Source organism: Onychomys torridus, chromosome 11, assembly GCF_903995425.1.
Source record: "Onychomys torridus chromosome 11, mOncTor1.1, whole genome shotgun sequence".
Lineage (NCBI taxonomy): Eukaryota > Metazoa > Chordata > Mammalia > Rodentia > Cricetidae > Onychomys > Onychomys torridus.
The window spans coordinates 38,570,926-38,579,266 of NC_050453.1; the positions used below are offsets into that span (position 1 = coordinate 38,570,926).

Consider the following 8,341-nt stretch of genomic DNA (forward strand, 5'->3'; position numbering starts at 1 on the left):
ACCACGCTCCCCACAACACGCACACAGACAACTTCAAACAATGGTACACAGTTCCCTGCTAGGCTATTGCAGAGGACTCCGTTTTGTGCTTGCACATGAGCACTTTGAGTCCTTGACTAGCACTCCATAACAAATACAAAAATATACTATGCACGTGATCAGTTTTATTGAGTGCCTCAAGCCAAGAAGAGTAAACCGTACCATCCCCGAAGAACGGTGGACATACGTCTCCGCTGTTAGAGTCAGGATTTTGCTTCTTTGCACTCAGAGCTCGGCTTTCTTGCCTGCCAGCTGCCCTCTTGTCTTCAATTCTTACAGCTCTAGATCTGAGTTCTAGATGAAAATTCTACTTTAGAGTCCTGTGAACCTTTCTTTACCCCCTGGGGGTCTCATGGTGGGTGGGAGAAAGTGGTCTAACCTCTTTCCAGGGAGACTAGCAACATTTGTACCTTTATTATAATCTGTTCCTGTCAGAAGTCAGACGACCAGGTTTATTTTATAAAGAATTATATTAAAAAAAAAGTTTTGGAAAGTCTTTATTTTTTACATGCATATCATATGGAAAAAGAAGTGTTTTATTAAATGTTCTACTGACTTAAATAATTTTGAAGTGATACATTGCTTATACCTTTCAGGAAAAAAAAATTGTAGCAGCTAATGTGTAAATAACTTTAAAAGCTATTTTAGTAATATTTAAATAAATTTACTTTTTGGGTTTGTACTCTGTGTGTTATAAACTTAATGATTTACAAGCCTGTTTTTTAATTAATCCAACTTTTTTTGTGTGTGTGTGGCGGGGGTTCGAGACAGGGTTTCTCTGTGCAGTTTTGGTGCTTGTCCTGGATCTTGCTTTGTAGACCATGCTGGCCTCGAACTCACAGAGATCTGCCTGCCTCTGCCTCCCCAGTGCTGGGATTAAAGGTGTGCGCCACCACTGCCCAGCAATTATTCCAAATTTTTTCTTTGCAAATTTTAATGACCTTGGCTAAGAGAAGCTCGGGGCAAACAAGTGCATTGCTTAGAGACATAGCAACCATGACGTTTTTATCCATGTATTTTGATTTCTCAAGTGTCTCTGTAGCAGGGTTCTTATGTGTTTAATTGCCTCCCTAAAGAGCCTTTTTAGATTTCCTAGTCACCCCTCATTTTATACTACATAGTCACTCTATATCTGTTTAGAGACTATGTATTTTATGGTGCTTTATATAAAGTAGATAATTTGACATGTGCATATACGTATAAACTAGTTTTCACAGTCACTGAGGATGTGTACTCAAGAATAGCTCCATTTTCTTTTTTTACATTTAATTATGTGAGGGAACACATGCCTCAGTAGTCATGTACTGAGTATACATTGTGGGAGTCATTTCTTTTTACCATGTTGGTTCTGGGGATCAAACTCAGGTCCAGGCCCTGGGTTCGGTCGGTCACCAACACCTATTACATAAATAAGTCAAAGGAAAGTGACTTCCTGGGCATTTGAGGTCAGCCTAGGTGAAACAGCATCACTATCTCCTAAGAAGACCAGGATGGGTGTCACTTAGTGGTAGAATACTTACCTAGCGTGTGAGGCTCTATTTGCTCCCCCTGCACTGCAAAAGGAAACATCTGCCTGTTACTTAGACATGGCTTAAACCACCAAGAACCCTCTGTGGCTAAGGATGCTCTTGTCTGGTAGGGAAAGTGTAGTCTCACATGAGCAAACACAGGAAAAAACGGGCACTGCACACCGTGGACAGGATGTTTGGCCTTTTGTCTCCCACATGTTCTTACTCTTGGACCACAACTTCATTTCTGACTCCCTTTCTGCAGTCACTCTGGCTGAGATTTGCTTCTAAGGCCACATAGTTGTAAATCTTAAGTGAAATCTTCCATTACTCCTAATACTGCTGTAGGTACCACACTGTGTGTGTGTGTGTGTGTGTGTGTGTGTGTAAGACCTTTATGATTGTGTGTGTGTGTGTGTGTGTGTGTGTGTGTGTAACTTAAAAACTTAAGAGACCTTTATGATCCTGAAAGAAGCCAGTGGTGGGAAATTGGAAAATTTCTGGATTAAGTGGATAATTTGAAGGCTGGAAAAAATCCATCACCACTGTCATGAGACAACCAATAAGGCCTCTGATGAAAAGAAGCTTCCAATTGGGCGGTGATGTCATACGCCTTTAATCCCAGCACTCGGGAGGCAGAGCCAGGCGAATCTCTGTGAGTTCGAGGCCAGCCTGGGCTACAGAGTGAGTTCCAGGACAGGGGCAAAGCTACAGAGAAACCCTGTCTCGAAAAACCAAAAGAAAAGAAAAGAAGCTTCCATAAGCTGCTGGTTGAAACCTCGGCCGGAGCTTGATTCTGTCTGCTCAAACCTGTCGAGGAATGACTGACTCGCGGCTGGTAGAGAAGGTAGTGGTGGTCTGCCTTTCCTGACTGAATTTATTTAAAGTCTCATAACTGGCTGGGCTCCTCCTTTTGTGTCCCGATTTATTCCAGGGAGCAGGAATTGTTGAGAGTAAAATCGTGGTGAGTGTGCCCCCCAGTGGTACACATTGGTATCTGCAGCTGCTCAAGAGGCTGAGGGAGGATTGCTTGAGCCCAAGAGTTCAGGGCTAGCCTGGGCAATATAGTGAAACCCCATTAAAAATGAAAGGTCTAGGGACTGGGGTGTTGGCTCAGTAGTTAGTACTTACTGTTCTTGCAAGGACCCGGGTTCAGTTCCCAGCACCCACATGGAGGCTCACTGCTTCCTCAGGCACCAAGCATACATGTGGTTCACAGACATACATACATGTAGGAAAACACTCATACATGCAGAATCTTTTAAAAAAAAAAAAACTTTTCAAAAAAATCAAAAAGTTAATTTGTTGAGTAAAAGCAGCAAGCTTTACCATAATCAGCTTTACCTAAATAGAGTGCATCTTTCTGGTTATGTGGGGGGTTTTGTTTGTTTGTTTGTTTTTCCTGTTTCCAAGAGGTTTATGTAACAATTTCATCCTGGGTTGAGCAGTATTACAAGTAAGTAGAGTGCTCTGGGGCTTGTTTTAGTTTTGTTTTTTGTTTTTATTTTGAGACAGAGTCTCTCTGTATAGCCCTGTCTGTCCTGGAACTCGCTATGTAACATAGACCAGGCTGGCTTTGAACTCAGAGTGCCAGGATTAAAGTACCACCACGCCCAGCCAGTTGAGTACTCCTAAAACAGCTGTCAAGTCTTAGATCCTGTTATATTGCCTAAAAGGGTATTAATTATATAACCCATGGCAGTCCTGTTTAGGAAAAATATATATAATATAATATAATATAATTTAATTTATAATATAATATAATTTATAATATAATATAATACACATTATATATATATATATATCCATAGCAGTTATATTTCTTTTTTTTTTTTTGGAGTTACATTTCTTGATGAGCAAGTTTCAAAAATCTACTCTCAGTCTCATTTTTGTTTGGTTTTGAGATCATGTCTCACTGCATTGCTCAGGCTGGTCTCAAATGTATGAGCCCTAACAATCTTCCCGGTACTTTCTTGCGAGTAGCTGAAACTAGAGGCATGTACCACCCCACCTGGCTTCCAGTGGTTTAAATGGACTTTCTCTTGTTTCATCTCCAACAAAGGGACACAAGATCCATAGACAGGTGTAGATAAGGATGGGTGTGGCAGCTCACACATCTGTAACCCCAGGAGGTATGGGCCTGCTACTAGTTCAAGAACAGTCTGGTGTGCATGCATGGTAGGCTAGCCAGGACTACTCATAGCAAGACCCTGCTTGACAGAGAAGGGTGGGGAAGGGGAGTCTTAGATATATTAAGTTGCACCTCTTCCTAGGAAGAGATGGTGACCCTGACTTTTTCTTGCCTGTAAGTCTATGTATCCTGCTCTTGCCAGGAGCCCTCAGAGGACAGACAGATGGGGGCATCAGGGCCCATGGGACTGGAGATCCAACCACTTATTCATCACTGCTTGATGAGTGGAACAAAATAGAAGTAGATGGATGGATGGATGGATGGATGGATGGATGGGTGGATGGATGGATGGATGATGGATGGATGGATGGATGGATGGATGGATGGATGGATGGGATGGGTGGATGGATGGATGGATGGATGGGTGGGTGGATGGATGGATAGGTGGGTGGGTGGATGGATGGATGGATAGGTGGGTGGGTGGGTGGATGGGTGGATGGGTGGGTGGGTGGGTGGTGGATGGTGGATGGGTGGTGGGTGGGGTGGGTGGATGGGTGGGTGGGTGGGTGGGTGGATGGATGGATAGATGGGTGGGTGGATGGATGGATGGGTGGATGGATGGATGGATGGGTGGATGGGTGGGTGGGGTGGGTGGATGGATGGATGGATGGATGGATGGATGGATGGATAGATGATGGATGGATGGATGGATGGATGGATAGATAGATGATGGATGGATGGATGGATGGATAGATGATGGATGGATGGATGGATGGATGGATGGATAGATGGATAGATAGATTTGGACTATTAATTGCCTATTAATGACAATCACTATTTCCACATGTGTAATATGTATTAAACAATTTAACTCCCACAATGCTGTGAGGTAATATTATAAAATACAGTAGGAATCTGAATCACAAAGCAAGACACAAAATGAGTATAAGTTATAGGAGTCACTTCTCCTTTACGATATTGGTTCTGGGGCTCTAACTCAGGTCCAGGCTTGGTGCCAACTGCCTTTTCTAGCTGAGCCATCTCACCAACCCTGATTACCTGTTAAAAGGGCAAGGACATCACACACTTGCCTAGCATGCACAAGGCCCTGGGTTCGACCTTCAACACCCATTAAGTAATAAATAAAAGTAAAGCGACGGAGATGCAAACCTCGACAAATGGGCTTTAGAACCATCTACTCTTGTTGGGCATGGTCGTGCATGACTGTAATCCCGCACCTGTAATCCCGACCCTCTGGTCAATGTCAGCCTTAGCTACATCATCTGAGGCCACGAAAACATTAATTCCTACTACTCAGATGTCCTCTGGGTTCCCATATATGGTATTTTTTCTCTGATCTATTTAGACTCCATAATGATTATATTCAACTTGTAGATTCTTTTAATAATTTTTCATTCTTTGGTAACTTAACACATGTATATAATGTATTTTGGTCATTTTCTTTCTTTCTTTCTTTTTTTTTGGTTTTTCAAGAGAGGGTTTCTCTGTAGCTTTGGAGCCTGTCCTGGAACTCACTCTATAGATCAGGCTGGCCTCGAACTCACAGAGATCCAGCTGGCTCTGCCACACAAATGCTGGGATTCAAGGCGTGTGCCACCACCGCCAGCCTTGCCCATTTTCATTCCATTACCCTTTCCCATCATCTCTCACTCCTGCAGAACCACATCTTTCCATTAAGCCCCACTACTTCCATCTCTTCGTTTTCTGTTTTTATTGTGACCCACTGAGTTTCATCAGGGTTGCTCGAATGAGCACAGGGGATGGGTGATTTCCTAGCACATAGGCAGCTTGCCAGTGGCTACACTACTGCACAAACTGACTCTTACCTCCCCCAGGAACCATTCACTCCCAGGAACTTCCCAAGGAGGAGTGAGGCCTCACGAGCCCCTCTCTAGTCCATGATAGAATTGTTGAGAGACCCAATCTTGGGTAGGTCATATGCAGGTCACCATGGTAGCCATGAAGTCATGAGTGCAATGGTTGTGTCCTGTCTAGAAGACACGTTTCCCAGCATCCCCCAGCATCTTCAGGCTCTTCCATTTTCTCTCACACACGCCCTCAAGTTCTTACCAGTGGTGCTCCTTTGAACTCTAATGTTTACCTTGTTTGGTGTGTAGGGTCACACAGGGCAAAACTGCACCTACCAAGGAGTTAAAGGACTTTGAGTAGAATGATCCGGTCATTGGCTAGTCCACCTTGTTCACAGATATTTCTGGACAAACATGTGCTTCTGCAACTGAAGTTTCTGCAGTGGTATTAGGAGGGAAATTTATTACAGCAAGTGCCTCCATCAAAAAATAATACATTTTTCTGGGTATGGTAACCACCCTCCTTTAACCTTGGCATTTGGGAAATGGAGGCAGGAGGATCAAGAGTTCACAGTCAACCTTGAGGCTAGTAAGCTGAGGCATGCTCACGCGCACACACACACACACACACACACACACACACACACACAGAGTGATACATTTTAAAAAGGAAGCGTTATAACTAATAACACAGATACTAAGAGTCATTAAGGACTATTATGAACAACTATATATATAATTGGAAAACCTAGAAAAAATGGATAATTTCTGAACCTATCACAAAGGAACCGAGAGAACATGGGAGATTTGAGCAAAACTGTAATAACCGCCGAGGTTGAGCTAGTGTTGAAAGTCTCCCAACAAAGGAAAGGCCAGGAGGGCTAGGAGGCTTCACTGCTGAATTCTCCCACACTTTTAAAGAATCAATAACAGTTCTTCTTAAACTATGTCAGAATTAAAATGAAGGAAAATCTTCAAACTCAGTCTGTGTGGACAACACTCTCCTGGTACTCGACCCAGAAAGAGACCCAATGACAACTACATAAAACAGTACATACCGGTATCCCTGTTCAACACAGTGCAAGAGTTCTCAGAGAAAGATGACCAAATCGAATCCAGCAGCACACGGAAGATGATACACCATGATCAGCTAGGAACTGTCCCAATGCAGGGGCCGCTCAGTATATGGAAATAAAAAATATCTTCCCGGCAGTGGAGGCACATGTCTTTTTTGGAGCCCATTTTTAGGTTCCTAGTGGCTTTACCCAGCAGGTCTGCATAAAGAGGATGATTAGACCACGGACCTGAGTGCAGGTGTCTGAGATGGTCTGCACTTGGCTCTGCTGGGGGGCAGGTCTTTTGCTCCACCCCTTGGCGTTCCTTTAAATAGGAATTAGGGCAAAGACAGTCGGGCCCAATGGATTAGGGTCCAGGTCCTCCTGAGTCTATCCTGTATTTTCTATCTGTTTCTGTCCCCTCTATCCTTCTAACTAGTATTTCCTGCTGCTTCTACTCAAGAGTACTCTGGGGAAGTGTGGGGGTGAGGGATGCCCCCCCCCCCACAATGCCTTTAATCTCAGCACTCGGAAGGCAGAGTTCAAGGCCAGCCTGGTCTACAAAGAGAGTTCTGGGACAGCCAGAACTGTTACAGAGAGAAACCCTGTCTGGAAAAACCAAAACCAACCAACCAACCAACCAAAACAAACAAACAAAAACCCTCCCCCTCCCCAAACCCCCCCAAAACACAATATCATCAACAAAACAACAACAAAAAAATCATTTCAGTAGATACAGAAAAACAGTTTCATAAAATTCTGCTAGTATGTATATTCACCCCTGCAAATCCCAACACTTAAAATGCTGCAGCAGGAGGATTACTGTGAGTTCCAGGACAGATTGGGCTATAGAGTAAGACCTTGTCTCAAAAAACAAAAATAAGCACATAAATAAATTAACTCAACGTTCCTTCATAATAAAAAGCCCTCAAAAATTAGGTATAAAAGGAATACATTTCAATACAATAAACCCAGCAGAATAAAAGCTACAGATGATAAAGCTAATACCAACAAGGAAAACTCAGATCATTTCTAAAATTAAGAACAAGACAGAGGCGGGGCATGCAAATCAGACGCGGCGGGAGCGCCGGGGTCGTGGGGTTTGTAGCTGAAACTGTGGGATGGGAGGGGGCGAGTGAGGCGCCCCAGGACGCGGACGCAGATGAGAAGCAGAAGGAGGCGCGGGGAAGAGCGGGTTGCGAGCGGTCACCACGATGTCAGTGTGGCTGGAGGGCGTGGAGCAAGGCTCTTTGTGGTGTGCCGGGTATCGCTTCTTGGCTTTTTGCCTAAGATCAAGTGTAGTATCTGTTCTTATCAGTTCAATATCTGATACGTTCTCTATCTGAGTACAACATATTAAATTGGTTTTTGGAGTTTGGGGTTGGAATATGAGCTTGCCCTGTCCACTCCACCCATTGACCTGGCATTATAGTACCTCTCGGAACGGTGCACCCCGTCGGAGGGTAAACTTGGTTCAATATAAGCACTAAGATAGTATACCTAGGATAACTTGGGACCGGGTCCAGGTTTACTTGTAAATTTCTAGTTTTCCCTCCTTATCTTGTTTCCTTGGGGTTTTAGATTCTAGGCTACTTCAACGTTTGGAATACCATGAACACTCATGGGGCCCCGGCTTTTCAAGCCTTAAATTCCACCCCCTCCAGAGGCAGAGGCAGGGCGTTCTTGTGAAGTCATCGTACTTACATTGTTCCAGACCCACTAGGAATGCAGAGTGAGGTACTCTCTTAAAACTTAAATTTGTTTTCATAAGTAATCCTG

At 43.8% G+C, this 8,341-nt stretch overlaps 1 non-coding gene across 1 annotated transcript; it reads left to right on the top strand.

Annotated features, from left to right (window-relative positions):
- The first annotated feature begins 7,828 nt into the window (after positions 1–7,828).
- On the top strand, positions 7,829–8,019 carry LOC118593598. The gene has a single exon (XR_004946266.1). It is a non-coding gene; the product is annotated as a U2 spliceosomal RNA (small nuclear RNA).
- Positions 8,020–8,341: the final 322 nt, after the last annotated feature.